The 15,263-nt window shown below is 38.9% G+C and overlaps 1 protein-coding gene across 1 annotated transcript in view; it reads left to right on the top strand.

Annotated features, from left to right (window-relative positions):
- PTPRZ1 (protein tyrosine phosphatase receptor type Z1) overlaps positions 1 to 15,263 on the top strand; it is a 102,851-nt gene that overhangs the window by 12,556 nt on the left and 75,032 nt on the right. The gene's annotated exons all lie outside the window — the stretch shown is intronic.

Genomic DNA, 15,263 nt, shown 5'->3' with positions numbered 1-15,263 from the left:
TTATCATAGATGCTGCATTTAAGAGCTAAGCTGTTTTCCCTCCAAATGTGGTGTTTCTCTGTCAGTGCCTTCTCTGTTAGTGAGCTTTATCTGATGAAAACTGTGTTAAGCAGAGACATTTTTAAAAGGCAGTTAAGAAAATGAAGATATTAAAAATGAAAAAGCAAAGACAGGCACAATGTGTTAAATGCTGGAAAGGAGAAAGAAGAATCTTTTACAGGTAAAGACTTGGAAATTTGTTTTTAAACTTCTGGTATTTCCCTAGCTGTGTAAGGCATCAATTCAGGGCTTGGGTGCATGGTCATAGACTGATAAAAAAAATGTTTTTACTGAGTTAATGGCAAAAACAAGCACACAACAAAAGGCCCACCTTGCATTACCTGCCTGAGTAACTGAAAGGGAAAAACTGAAAAAAATACTGTTGCTGGAGTAGTTAGGAATACTGGGTCAATGGTTCATAAATTCTTTTCTCCTGTTTCAGAATAGAGTGGATTTTCTGCCTATTTGTAAATGTTCTGACCGCTTTGCATATACGCACTACGGTATGATCAATCTCTTTTTTTTTCAGTTGTACTTTTTCTGTCAGTTTTCAGGAAAGCAAATATTTGTGGCTGGAGTGCTAGTCAGTGAAAAATTACAAACAAGGAGATTTTTTTTCTTATTATTTAAACACATCCTCATGAAAGCTAGCTTTACAGTAGGGCTGTGGTATGTGTGAACAAAGCTCTCTAAATAGGAGCACTAGCACATTACCTCTTTAATCTGTATTTTACCTGCTTTCAGAGTATCCAGAACAGATTGAAGGTGACCAGCACAAACAGGAGATAGACAATATGTAATGTGTTTTCTTGGGGAGGGGGCACATGCTTTAAATAATGCAACCATTCATTTTCTTCAGCTGTAAGTACCCACTTCAAACAGATTCAGTATGTTATCATAAGTAAACTTTACCAACACATTTAACCATCAAGTACACTTGCCAGTCCTCATGTGACCATGCCATGAGTACCTGATGGAATGACAACAGTACTTGTTCTCCTCTGCATAAAAGGAACCGATGATCATCTGTTGCAGTTCCTTGATCATAAGTCTGAAGTTCCCTTTGAAATCATTTGTTTTGTCTAGAGAAGCTCTGGAGCATGTGCTAAAAAGGGCTTTTCTAGACAACTTCCTGTGTCTTCTGACTCCATCCCTTTCTCTAGAGCAATCTTTCTACCCTTTCCATTTGACACTTTTTGTCATATTGGCTTATTTCCTCTCTTATGGTGCAGCCACGACTTGTTTCCCTTTTGAATGATAAAATTCTTTTTCCCACCATCAAATGATTGTGTAGTCTTTTGTTCCTTACTTCTCCCTGACGTTCATTAACGGCTGCACGAAGTAACTGTCAGTTTGCCACTTTATCTCCTGTGTTTCCAGGAGAAACTCTTTCTCCTCCCAAGTAACTAATGGAGAAGGAGCCGGCTGAGTGTTTCCTTGGCTGTCTTGCAGTCTCTCCAAGCTGCCTTTTCCTAAATGTCAGGGACACTCTCCAGCGTGGTTACCATGGTGCGTTCAGCCGGCATGCCTGCAAGGGTTCATAAAGCCAGCACACCCACTGCACGTTTTATAGGAACATAGGATGAGGGAAGGCACTTACCTGCTGTATCACAGTTAAATAGAACATAACGAAAGGTGCTTTTTGGTGCATGTTCTGTATAAGATTGGCCCCCATTTGGTACCATAAAAACCATCAATCAATTAAGAATATTCTCTTTGTCCCTCCATTTGTGAGTGTTGGTGTATCTATAGATGTGTTACAAGTTACATATATAAACCTGCTGATGAGCTTGCCAACTCAACAGGTCAGTACATAAATATAAATGCTGATGAAGAACAGTGAGATTTACACTGTGCTGTATTCATTAACTACCTTCTACAAAAACGTTTGAAGCTATTTTCTATTTCCTTATAATTTATTATTCAATCTGAAGCATTGTTAATAGCAAAAAAGCTTTTCTTTAGTATGGTTTCCTGGTGTGAAAGTCAATACAAATAAAGTACATCCTGCATCCAGCCATCAGAAAACATTCTTTTTCAAACCTCACGTTTATAGCTAGCAACCTGTAGATAGGTTTGTAGCTAAAGTAGCAAAATCCTTTTTAAAATGCCAACAGATTTAAAAACTCACTTTGAAATCCCATGCAACTGAGTCATACTGTTGACTTTAAAATATATCATGCACTTCATAAACAGATTTCAAACATAAGCATGAATAAATGCCTTTGTTCCAAATAATAAGCTACCCGGAAGTTCTGTTCCAGTCACTTGTTTCGTATTGGTCATATTCTCTTCAACAAATGGTTAGATAATCTGGAAACACGTTGCATCAGATTCAGTGATCATGCAGAGAAGAGCTCTGAACTACAGTGTACTTTGGTCTGTCTCCTTGATAAATGTTTCATAGAAACAAAATACTCTTCTCCCAGTTGCTCAGCTTTAGCCCCTGTGAATGAAGTCAGTAGGGTTTTCCAGTGTGATTAAGCTCCTTTCACTGAAGGTTTTTCTTATTGGGACCAGGTATGGACTCCCTCGCTCCAACACCCTGCTGTTACAGGCAATCACGCCATCTAACTCTTGCATAAAATTTATCGAACTCTGTTTTAAAAATAGTTGTGATATTTTGCTTCATAGTTCCAGTGAAAGACTGTCTCAGAAACTCACTCTTGAACTTTAAACCTTACCTGGATTTCCAAGCTAGCTGTATTAGCAGACCATTGAGGTCATCTGGTTCTTCTGATAGAATTGGTTGGTTTATTTGGTTTTTGGAGAGTTCTTTTCTATTGCCAATATTTTCCTGCACTGATATCCCTCTCCTGTTTGTTTTTAAAATTCAACCAAGGCAGTCTAATCTCTTGTTCCCTTTTGATCATTGCACTAGCTTTTTCTGCTCACCCATGGTTCAGCTAAAATTCTTTTGTCTTCAACATGGGTGACCAGCATCTCATGCGCTTATCCCAGATGAACTGTCCCCAGGACTTCGTGCAGAGAAATTAATACTTTCCTGTCTTTACTAGGAGTTGCTTTGTTAGAGCTTCAGAACACACTTGCCTTTCTGTCACACTGTCTGTTTACAGTCCTCTGAGACTGCCAGACATGGTCTGATTCTCCTCCTCCCCCGTGTTTTTCCTATGGTGAGATTCTCATTAGTAACAAAAACTCCCAGTAGTAATCTCTAAATGTATGGTTTTACAAATTGCATTGTTGAATTTCGTGCTATTTTTACTACTTCAGTTCTCAAGGTCAGCTGTTTTTCCCATAAGCTATAGTGGACCTTCTTGTGATGGCATGTTTTCACATGTTGTGTCATCAGTAGGTGTAATTAGCAGAACTGAGAAACTCCAGAGTTTCCTGCACACACACACAGCCTAGTACCTCCCATTTACTTCTGCTTACTGTTCTTCTCCCTCTCTTGTATTTACTAAACAAGTGAAAGTACTGATTTGCTAGATACTATGGTAACAATTTTGGGTATTTACTGATCTATTCAGCACAATTACACAATTTCCAGTTTTTCAAAGTCTTCCAGTTATTCCTTCCTTCCTTCCCTCCTTTCTTCCTTCCTTTCTTCCTTCCTTCCTCCCTTCCTTCTTCCTTTCTTTCTGTCTTTCTTTCTCTCTTTCTTTCTTTCTGTCTTTCTTTCTCTCTGTCTGTCTCCCAACATATCTGAACTTGGATACCAGCTAAACAGCCAGCTATGTTCTCATTCACATTCTGCAGGCGAATTCAGCCTCGCTTTAAACTCCATTGACTTTATAAACATGAGTCAATATAAGGAAGTTGGCTCATAAAGTGTTCTGTATCCTAGGCGAAATATCGCTTATGTTGAAAGTTTATTTCCTGTTCAAGCATCATTAAATTGCAGTGATTTATAGTCTTAAAATAAATGCTTGTATGAATATTAAATACCCAGTTAGCAGCTTTATTATGCTATCACCCACAGATAAATCCCATTTTGATAAATTCCTACATAAATAACATTTTAATTATTGCTGTGTAAGTCCTAAACTTTACAACTGCAACTAATTACCTATATTCAGATTTCAAACTTTAGTCTAACAGCCTGAACTAAAGCCAACTGAAATCAGTGAAAAGATAACCCTTAACTTAGAATTGAACTTCGAATCAGTCCTACTTTATAGTTACGACCAATTTATATCACATTAACAATGGAGTATGTTTCTAAACAAAATTTAAATGTATGGATTTCAGCAGCGATGGATTGGGTAGCAAAAAAACTCAGAAATGCATTGCGAACTTTTATTCTACTTTCAGTGTGTGAAAGTTATTAAACAATTGGAAAAATTATCATGGCAAAACTAGGAGTGTTTGGCAATTAGGTGAGGAATCACTCTATAATACCCAAAGGCAATTAGCTGTCCCTGTGCAGACCCCTCATTATTTTACATTATAAGAGAAATTACAAGCATATTAGCTTAATTCTAGAAAGTTGATCATCAGTGAAAATTAATGTTGATATACAATTGTCCTGAAACTTCATATTTAATATCTCACTAAGATGAATGGCTCAGTTTACACTTTCCAGAGCTGTTGTTTCAGCCTGTGGTAGTACCAGACCCAAATTAATGCATGCAGGTATAGCTTTTTCGGCACAACCAACAATGATGGAGACTTTTACAAAATTAATGGTAATATGTAAATTTAAATTAATTTCATAGAGTCTATCAAGATATATCCATCAAAGCTTCTTCCTGGATGTGATATTCTTCAGTATTTTCACTAATATATCAGATGACAGAAGGAAGAGAGGGCATTTGCAAATTCATGGAAGACACCATCCGGAAGTTGCAAGAATTTTGGGTGACATAGTCAGAATTCAAAATGAGCTTGATGAACTGTAAAAATGTTCTGAAATCAATCAAATAGAATTTGTCAATACAATGGTTAACAGTAATCACAAAATACTCCAAGAGGGAAAGAAAATCAAGCATATAGATGCAAAATGGGGACTCTGGTTAGGTGGCTATATGGCAGTTAGCCGTAATTGCATCTGAATTAAGAAGATGCTGTTGTTGCAAAAAAGACAATCCCATTTTGAGGTGAATTAACAGGAATGATGTATAAGGCATGGGAGGCAATTATTCTGCTCTGCTTGTCACTAGGAAAGTCTCAGCTATACTTCTGTATTCATCCTTGGGCCGCACACTTGTAGAAGAGACAGTGACAAATCGAGAGAAGTTACAGAGAAGAAACAAAAAAATGATGGGAATCTAAGAAAGTCCAAACTCCTTGGAAAAAATGAAGGAAATAAGTTAGTATAGAAAAGAGAGGTATGATAATGGTCTTCAAATATTTAAAATTTGTTATAAAGTGATCAGTTGCTCTCCATTCCACCAAAGTGACAAGGATGAAGCAGTTTAATTTGCAGAAGAGAAGGTCTAGGTGCAATATTAGGAAAAATCAACTGTGAGAATAGCTAAACTCAAGTTGCTTAGGAAGGCTGTGGAATCCCTTTCATTGAAGCTCTTTCAAAAAAATGGGGAAGACAAGCATTAGTGAGGGATAGTCTAATTACACTTGATCCTGTAATGAGGGAAGGGACCCAGATGACCTTTCAGTCTTACACATCTGTGATGCTTTGGGGCAACTTAAGACCCTATTTAATCATCTTTCAAACAGCACCTAGTGTATGTGTTGTTGCATAGACAAAGAGAATACTACCAACCATTCCTGAAGTTACCCAGATTTTCAGTCCTTTACTACTTTGTTAATCATCAACCATTTGTCTAAGAAAATTATTTTCTATGCTAGGTCATTTCACCATTTTTGACTGTTTGAGGCTGTGGGAGGAAGGACTGCAGAGAATATTCCAGACAAAAATGTGGTTTTTATAAAGAGACCCAGAAAAATATATAACTTCTCTCTTCTGAAAAAAAAAAACCACAGCAGTCTTTTCTCTGAAAGCCCTAATATGTTCTCATTTTGGGTCTGGAACCTGGGAGGATGAGGTAGCTTTTATTTTATCAACTCACTTTCTGTGTAGGGCAAGTGTTTCTGGGGCAAGCTTTTACCACCATGCCCTGACATAAAATATGTGTTGAATTAATTTGATGTTATCTGGGTGATTTAGACTACTATAATTATTTTGAATGGAAATACAGGAGGATCTGTTTGAGGGCAGTAACTTCTTAAGCCACTCAGACTTCTTTTTAGGGCTTCTCTGATTTGCACCTACAGTTCAAATTTGACATGGAAGATTTCTTGTAACTCTAAGTTCATAACTTTTTGTGGGTTTTATCAATCACTTACTCCTTCAAAGCTTTTGGATCCCATTTTGAAACCCAAACTCATTTGCTTCGCATGGACATGAAAAAGTGGTTTGCTTTTCTTTGGACATTTTTTGCAGACAATTTGAGATTAAATTGATTTCATCTTATGTCTCTCGGACTACTGCAAGCCTGCAGTCATGCATGCTCATTGCTTCTGTCTGCGGGAAAAGCTCTTTACAGTAGAGCACTGAGGGCTGGCAGCACTTTCTTTCTCGTGCTGCTCAGCAGCTCTGACCAGCTGGACTGTCAGCAGCTGGAACCTGCTGACTTTCCTGTCGGAGCAGCCCGAGGCTCAGATATTCTGCATTTGTACTGCTTTTACCTTCCTCTGTATTTGTGGGCACAGTGTGGACTAGCAGAGCCTGTCGTTTCATCAAGCCTTTAGCAGTCCTATCATAGCAATGCAGCCACACAGCATCACCTGTTCACCCAGCTACTGGCTTCTAGTGGTATTTGTCCTAGCAGTCACATTTTACGTTAACGTGATAATATGAGAAATCAGCTTTTGCCAGCATGCTGTCTCAGAACACCTCCACAGCTTCCTTCAAGCAGCACGGTGCATCATTGGTGCTCACACATTTGTCCTTGGTGACTCAGTTTCCTTCAAGTCACACTTTTTTGCTTTCTGCCTAGCTGATGAGTTCCTTATAATATTCCCAGAGGTGACGGCACCATGGTGTATGATGAATCCGTGTCCCTGGGAGGATAATGTTAGGTTTCTTTTGTGTGTCATAATGATACTGCGTAATGGAGCCAGAATATATGCCTAGAGATGGAATAGTTACAAACAAAACTAACCCAACAATAGCAGATGTAGAAAAAGCAGTTGTAATCACTTTTTTAAATGTCAGGCTTGCACCTGCATATCTTCCTCACCCTTTCGTATACATTCTTTAAAACACAAAACACTTTCTGTTTGCTGAGCAGCCCAGAGCAATCACATAATTGTGCCTGCCTTCTATATAGCCAGTGAAGAGAGAGAGAGGCACTTAATTTATGAACACTGGAACTCCCCCTGCAAGTCTTTTCACCTTCAGCTGCGTAGCATATTTCACCAGTTGCATTAGATGTATTGCATCACGCCGGTGCACTGCCACAGAGAGATGGCCAAAAACCTCAGTGCATTTTCCCTCAGTTTTCTTTTTTTGTTTGAGTGAAACTATAGCATATGGATGCTCAGGAGAAAAACATCCTTTAAAAATAGTCAATGTGATTGTCAAACTTCAAAGGCTGACAAATGTGATCCCTTAAACCAAGTAATCTGATTTTCTTGAAGATGACTGACCAGGTTTCAAGTTGGCAGCAAGCGTCCTTTAAGCTCTATGCAGCAAACCTGCAGTTTAAAAGCCAAAGTCTTAAGCAGAAATGCAGCTTATGAAACGTTGAAATGGCTAAATGTTTCTTAAAGGTTATTTATATATCCACTACTTATTTTTCATTCTCTGCTTCAATGAAGGTTGTTTTCACATTCCACAGTTCATGTAGGAGGCTGTGCAAGGAGTTATTTATAAAATATTAATGCTGTCATCCCACAGGACATACTGTTTATACCATCACAGATGCAGATTACATCTCAGATCAATGGAGCAATTTTTTAAAAACCTCTTTCTAAAGCAGCAGTTGGAGTATGATTACAGTTGTCCACAGTAGTTATATCATACAGCAAATTAGGAAATATATGTCAGGACCCATTATTCTAATGGGGGTCTTGTAAGATTTTTAAACAACGTAAGTAGATGCCAGACTTGCAAACCGATGACCCTCTTTGAAACAATACCCCCAGTAGAGAGGAGAGAACAAAAATACTGTTGACTTGTGCATGGCTGTCAAGTTAATGCTTCACAGAAACCCACAACACTAATCGCCCTTCCTGAATGCAAGTTCTTCCTTTCTTTAGCTCCCTCATAAGGTATCCCTTAAGCACTCATTAAACCAACGCAGCTGAAAATTGGTAAATTTGTTTTCAATGTCAGCTACCACCATTTCAGTACTGGCCAGATACGAAGGAGACAGCATTATACTGCTGTTGTCACTTTGTTTCCCGCAATATTTATAAAGAAACATCTTGTTTTCAAAACCCATTAAAATAGAGTAAGATCTTATATATTTATGCTTCATCAAATGCCCAGTATGTACAAGGATGAGAACAATAAAACGGTATAAGGCAGAGGATGCAAATTCTCCATCCTAAATGGCCATTTAAGCAGCACATCTGGAGAAATGCAACTGCCAAATTTTAGCAATCAGCAGCAGCAGCATTAACAAGGGAACCATTGTGGTATGTGTAATGGCAATATTTATTTCATGCAACTAAGAGTTTGTCCTAATACCAAATTAAATTATGTACCAAATTAAAGGCAAGATCATGCTTTACAGTCTTTCAATGGGCTCTACTTATTACAGAACAGGGACTTCTCATACCTAATCTGAAGGGGTGAGTTTATGCAGATATACAGCTGCAGTCAAGTCAAATGGCATGGGAACGCAGAGTGTGCAAGGGCAGGGAGTAAAGCTCCCTTAGTACTCTGTGCCTGCAAGCTGAGGATTATTTGAACAGTGATCAAATGTTCTCAGGAAATGTGTTTTAATTAAATTCTGCTCAGCTAAGAAGTGAGACAAGGACACAATTGTCAACAAAATCCTTCCCTGATGTGAGACTGAATGCTAGTATCATGAGTCCCTCACAGTGTCCATCAGTATTTTGCTTTGGCGGGACGGCAGTAATATTACAGGTTGACAGTGCAGAGGCTGGCAAGGACAGTGCTCTTCAGGCTCCGCTTACTGATGTTGCCAGTGTGGTCATAGAATATAATTTTCCAACCTGTGGAGTAGTATGCACAACTCATCCCCAGGTTTTGTGGATCCCATAAATGAGATGGGGTGCCCAGGATGGCCATGCAGAACACTTGTAATGCCGCAGGAGCTCTAAGCTCTGGTATAGCTTATGCAGCTCTGGTGAAGAGGTTTTCTTTCTAACGTGGCTTCACAAGTGCGTATTATTTATTCTTTACAAGGTCCAGCACAATGGGAAAATAGTATCACTGTATATCTTCATCAGTGATCTAGATGGTGGGGCAGAGTGTACCCTCAGCAAGTTTGCTAATGATATAAAACTGGGAGGAGTGCTGAGGGACCTCAGCAGGCTGGAGAAATGGGCTGACAGGAACCTCATGAAGTTCCACAAGGGAAAGTGCAAAGTCCTGCACCTGGGGAGTAACAAGCCCAGGCACCAGTACCTGCTGGTGGCCAACCAGCTGGAAAGCAGCTTTGCAGAAAAGGACCTGGGAGTCCTTTGGTGCACACTTGGTGTGGACACCAAGTTGAACATGAGCCAACAATGTGCCCTTGCAGCAAAAAAAAAAGGTTAATAGTAACCTGGGCTGCATTATGAGGAGTGTTGCCAGCAGGTCAAGGGAGGTGATCCTATTCAGACCTGGTGAAGCCACACCTGGAGTACTGTTCTGGGCTTCTCAGTACAAGAGAGACATGAACATATTCGAGAGAGTCCAGTGAAGGCAATGGGCACAAACTGAAACACAGGAAGTTCCCTCTGAACATGCGGAAACACTTTTTACCTGTGAGGGTGACTGAGCACTGGCACAAATTGCCCAGGGAACTTGTGGAGTCTTCATCCTTGGAGATATTCAAAAGCTGTCTAAACATAGTCCTGGGCAACTGGCTGTAGATGACCTTGTTTGAGCAGGAGGGTTGGACAGTGGCCTACAGAAATCCCTTCCATCCTCAGCCATTCCGTGGTTCTGTGATTCTGAGTAACACAGAATCTGAGTAACACAAAAGACAGATCATTACTAAACTGGAGAAGAAAGGAAATACAAGAACATGGCAAGCTAAGAGATGACAAGGGTGAGTGTGTCTCAATACAAGTTTGTATGGCAAGTCTCCACAGAATAGGAGTTTCAAAGACAACCACCAGTCAAGGAATTATTTGTCAGAACTGCAGTGTGACAGGATATTAGCAAAAGTGAAGAGGCAATATAGAAAAAAACTCACTTTCAACAGATCTCCTGTGACTCACAGTCACAGACTGGCAGTATTTTCTGTGAAGTCAAAAACATCTTTTCTTTGCAGAAACAATTCCATGGAAACTCCACTCACTGTGTCTTCTAGATTTGATGTTTCCCCACAGGGAGGTAGGCTGTACTGGAAACAAGAGATTCTGGGTATTATTCCAAGATAAAGCTGATTCTCGTGAAGGGAAAGGTTGTTGCTGCCTACAGCAGAGAGAAATTATTAAAAAAAGAGTTCACAATTACATATGCAAGAAGCTGTCTCTGCATTTTCTCAGAAACTTTCATTTACATAGTGCTTTTGCCTTGCTTTACCACCCCCGAGCTCCCACATTTTTCCAATCTAATGTGTTATTCCCTATCTTAGAATTGATGCAGAAGAATCATATAATTCACCTGCAGGGTTTTTTGATCAGCCCCTTCAGAATGAAATCTCTGTGTAAATGTCATGCAAGTTGTTCACGAGTGAGACTGATCTTTTCATATCTTCAAAACTATACCAAGAGATACAGATTCAGTACTTGGGCTTTAGTATGCCTTGCCTGTGCAATATGCCTTAGCTAGAAACTCTGGCCTTATATCTCCTCTTCAACCATCATAATCTTTTGCCACACTTTCCACCCCAATTGCAATCAATGCCTACATTAGTCATCCACAGCTACCCTGGTTAGGGAGAAGACATACACAGGTCCTCAAAGAATGGAGCACTGGGAGACTGTGACACATAGGCTGTGGTGCAGAGTGCACGTGGTAAGCACAAGGGAAGTTCTTCCAGAAAAAAAAAAAGAAAAAAATGATTTAAAACAGTAAGTGGTTGGTTTATACTTTGCATAACGTAGGTGAGGTTTTCTTCTCTGATTTTCCTGATTATCATTTTTTATATGTAATCTGAGTTACTTGTTTGAGAATATAGGAGTTAGATATCATCATTTGATAATAGACTTTGGTCAATAAACATGGAACTGTCAGAAATCTCTTAATGCATACGGTGCCATTTGGTACTAAATGCCATACCGCAAACGCTAGCCATTGTGCTGGAATAGCAAATATAAAACAACTAGAAATTTATTATATTTAATTATTTATAACAATTACTTATTCTAATTGCTTTAATAATAGTGGGGTTTGGTTTGCTACAGAAATACGATCTATTTGTATGAACAGACTAATGACATACAAGATGTTTTGTGGCCATCAGTACGTTCTGTGACCAGAATAGCTAGCTGCCCACATGGATCTGGTTGTGGGACTGAGGCCTAATTCAAATGAGAATCAAAGCACCAGAGAAATACTATAGAAGAATTAGACTATGATTTAGGGTTTATGTGTGCCAGTGGAAGCTACATGTGAAATAATCTAAGGTGTGAATTTGAAATGTAGTTATTTTGCACTAATTTGCTGTGTAGACTTCTCAAGTGCACAGAGGTTTAGCATGTCCCATTGTAAAAGCGCTGATGACTGAGGGATCGTAGGGAACATATATCTTCTCTTAAGTTCACAATTCAAAGTCAGACACCTACATTAGGCACCTAAACAAAACAAGGGGGAGTTACTTGCCTCAGAATTCACCCATTAGCAGAAAGGTGCCTGTCTCAGCCCATTTGTGTCATCCCTGTCCTTTCCCTGCTGAATGCTCCAGCTGCTGCGCTACAAAATCAGCCTTCCCCCTCACCTTCTTATGAAGAAGCCTCACGGTATCACAGCACTGATGGGGTGAGTGAAGAGGACTTGTTCTCCTTCCCGATTAAATATTCTCAGGCCTTGTCATGGGAAATGCAAAATATGGATGATGAATAATTTTTTTTGGCTGAGGATGGTCTTTAACTCATGTTCTCCCGAATGCACTGCCTGGGTGTAACTGCTGGGATATTGTATTAAAATGGGCATCCACTTGAATGTTCTTGAATGGCAGGAGGCGCAGCTGCAGGGCTTCGCTTTCATCTTGGTGCTGTTGGCTGCGGAGTCTGAGGGTCACTAGGCACATGCCAGCTAGGTCTGTGCCTTGGGAGATCGTGGCAAGGGATGACTGGTCTGTGAATCCAAAATGGGCTTTGATTCTGGTTGCTCAGCTTAGTCAAATTCACAGTGCCTCAGAGCACAAGCAGTGATAGAGTATTTAGGGAGCTTTTGGTGAAAATTTGGGAACCTATGAACTCTAGCGTGGCTTGGTCTCTTAAGCTTTATTTACTACATTTCAGTTATCTGCACAATAGATGTTTATTAGGGAGATTTTTTCCTAACAGTTTACAGACCTGTGTTTTGTTATGGCTGTCCAATTCCTTGCAGACTGAACAGAGAAGATTCTTGTCAGAAAATTTTTAGTCTGCAGTAATTCAGTAATTGTAAGTGCATTTTTCAAGATAACATAACAAAATAACATTTACATTCAAGATAACAAATTTAGGGCAGCATATTTTTTTTCCTGAGCATAAAATTGATACTTTCCACCAAGATGGAAAAGGAAAGGAGAAGCAGCAGTAGATAAAATTTCACTAAAACCTTATCTGCTTGTATAGAAGCCCTCCACAAATCTGGAAGTGTTGGGATTCTTGAGTACTTGGGATTACTTGGTACTGAAGTCACTTGTGTGCATCCAATCCCCTCTTAGAACTGGCTAAATTCCTTTATGTGAATGATAGTGTAACTCTGTGGCAGAAGATAATTTCTCCTCTGCACTGGGGAGAGATTTGATGGTTAGATGATGTTAATGTGTCAGGAATACCATGTCTTCCTTCTGCTCCTGCCATAGTAACTTTCTGCTTAAAATAGATAGGTGAACCAAGAACCATGCCTTTAATTTATCCAACTGTGATAAAGTATGCTAGATCTCTTCCTCCGTGAATGGTTTACTTAGTAAAAAGAAATAAAGACTATATTTGCAGGTGGTAAAAAATACCCTACATATTTGATCCCTGGTAACAATGTGAAGAAAGAAAGTAACATGCTCTTCTGATCCTCTTTTACTTTCCTGTGTGTAGAAATGAAAGGAGAATATTTTTTTCTCCACAGAGAAGAGAAAAATAAAAATTATGACACAACCCTTCATGGAAGTTGATTATTCTGTGTATTAGCCATAGATAAAAAGAAAGAAAAAAAAAAGTACTAAGCTATTAAAGAGTTTAGTGAATTTAAAGCAATATTGACATGAAAACTGGAATCCCCACTATGAACTTTTGGCTCAGAGGGAGTAGGTTAGGCAACAGTTTCTATTAGTTTCTCAATACAAGCAGTGCAATGAATTAATTCTTACTTTCAGAAAATATGAAGTAAAAAGCAGTGCTCCTAACAGCAGCAAGACATTTTAAGCCAATTTTGTCACCACAAGACTCACAGAGGGACAAGAACTTGCTGGCTGACTGAGATAGATGTGAGAGCACAATTGCCCAGAGATGCATGAATTAAGTGTGTGCCTCTGTAGCAGTTAATGCTGTTTCCATCCTCATTTCAAACAGTTGCCACTGTAGGATAGAATGGAAAAGCTGTGAAGGTAAATGCTATTAATGGACAGTGAGTTCCCCATCTGAGGCAAGTTACATGTTCCGCTCAATAGCTTTTAGCTGTGCACTCTTAAGAATAACTACTCACTTGCAAGTGACTCTGAAAGTTCTTAATACTGAAAGATTCTAAAAACTGGTTAGGCCTTTTTATAGATCTGCAAAGGAAGAAAAGAGATTTGCACAACATGTTTGTGGAAGAAATACTTGGAAGAAATATCTATTGTGTAATTTACATAATGCTGTTACCACGCCAAGGCTGGGTAAAACCTCACTCAGTGGAAGAGTTGGTAAAGAGTGTTTTTGGGGATATGATAGTCTCAGAAAAAGACTAATCGCATAATAGTATTATTTAAATTTAACTTGGAGTATTATCAGAGGAAGAGTCATATACATCCACTGACATTGCTATGGCAGTTCTGAAAGTATCTATTATAAAGTCTGTGGACAAAATGGAAACATAATGGTAACACTGAAATTATACTTAGTCCAAATAAAGTAATACCGTTAGTGTGGGAAGGTTTGTGCAATGTTAGGAGGGAGTTGGTTTTTAACATTTTTCAAGGGATTTTCTTTTATTTTGGGGGGGAAAGGGAAAAAGAATTAAATTTTTTGCTATTGCAGTCAAAGTCCTTGCTAAAGAGCCATCTTAGGAACTAGAATTGACTTTCTAAAATATAAAATAAACTATGATAAGAAATTGTGTAGATAAGCACACATACAGCTATAGCTCTGTTTAAGAAATCCATATGGCTCAATATTATAGTATATAACAAATTCCTGCCCATCACCTCCTCTTATCCTTACCATTATGCAAACATAGTATGTATTGACATTCCCATAGAAGTGTGGTACCAAGTCCTGCTAAAAGATGCTAAAAAGAAATCCCGCTTTCCTGTGGTATTATGTTCTTCTGGAGATACGTGGGAGCTTCATTTTATAAAAATTGAAGCTCTGTAAAAATGAGAACCTGGGAAGCAAAAAAACAGAATTACTTCTATGTCCTTTTGGACATTAGGGTAATTTATCTGCTGGCAGCTGCTGGGACTGACTGGGCAGTGATGTAATACAGTAGTCTTTTATCCTTATATTTGTCTTGCTTTGGTTTATTTCTGTCTAGTCCTTGCTTTTCAGGATCTTTATGGTATTCTTCACAGTTGAAATAAATGCCTTTTTGCTATTCAAAGGTAAATGCCAACTTTTTTCATGGCTATTTATGGAATTTTTGCATCCAAGGTTCCACTAGTGTTGTTTAGTAGTGGTTTTTTATGTATGCACAGCCAATCTGATCCAAAGCCCAGAGAACCTACTTATGATTTATTTATATACTGCAGCGGGCTTTGGATCAGAACTTACGACTGTGGCCTTTATGAGACACATTATTCTTGTAGATAGGCTAGAACTGACAGAAG

The sequence above is a fragment of the Gavia stellata genome, chromosome 4 (genome assembly GCF_030936135.1).
Source record: "Gavia stellata isolate bGavSte3 chromosome 4, bGavSte3.hap2, whole genome shotgun sequence".
NCBI lineage: Eukaryota > Metazoa > Chordata > Aves > Gaviiformes > Gaviidae > Gavia > Gavia stellata.
This window is presented reverse-complemented; position numbering and strand designations above follow the sequence as displayed.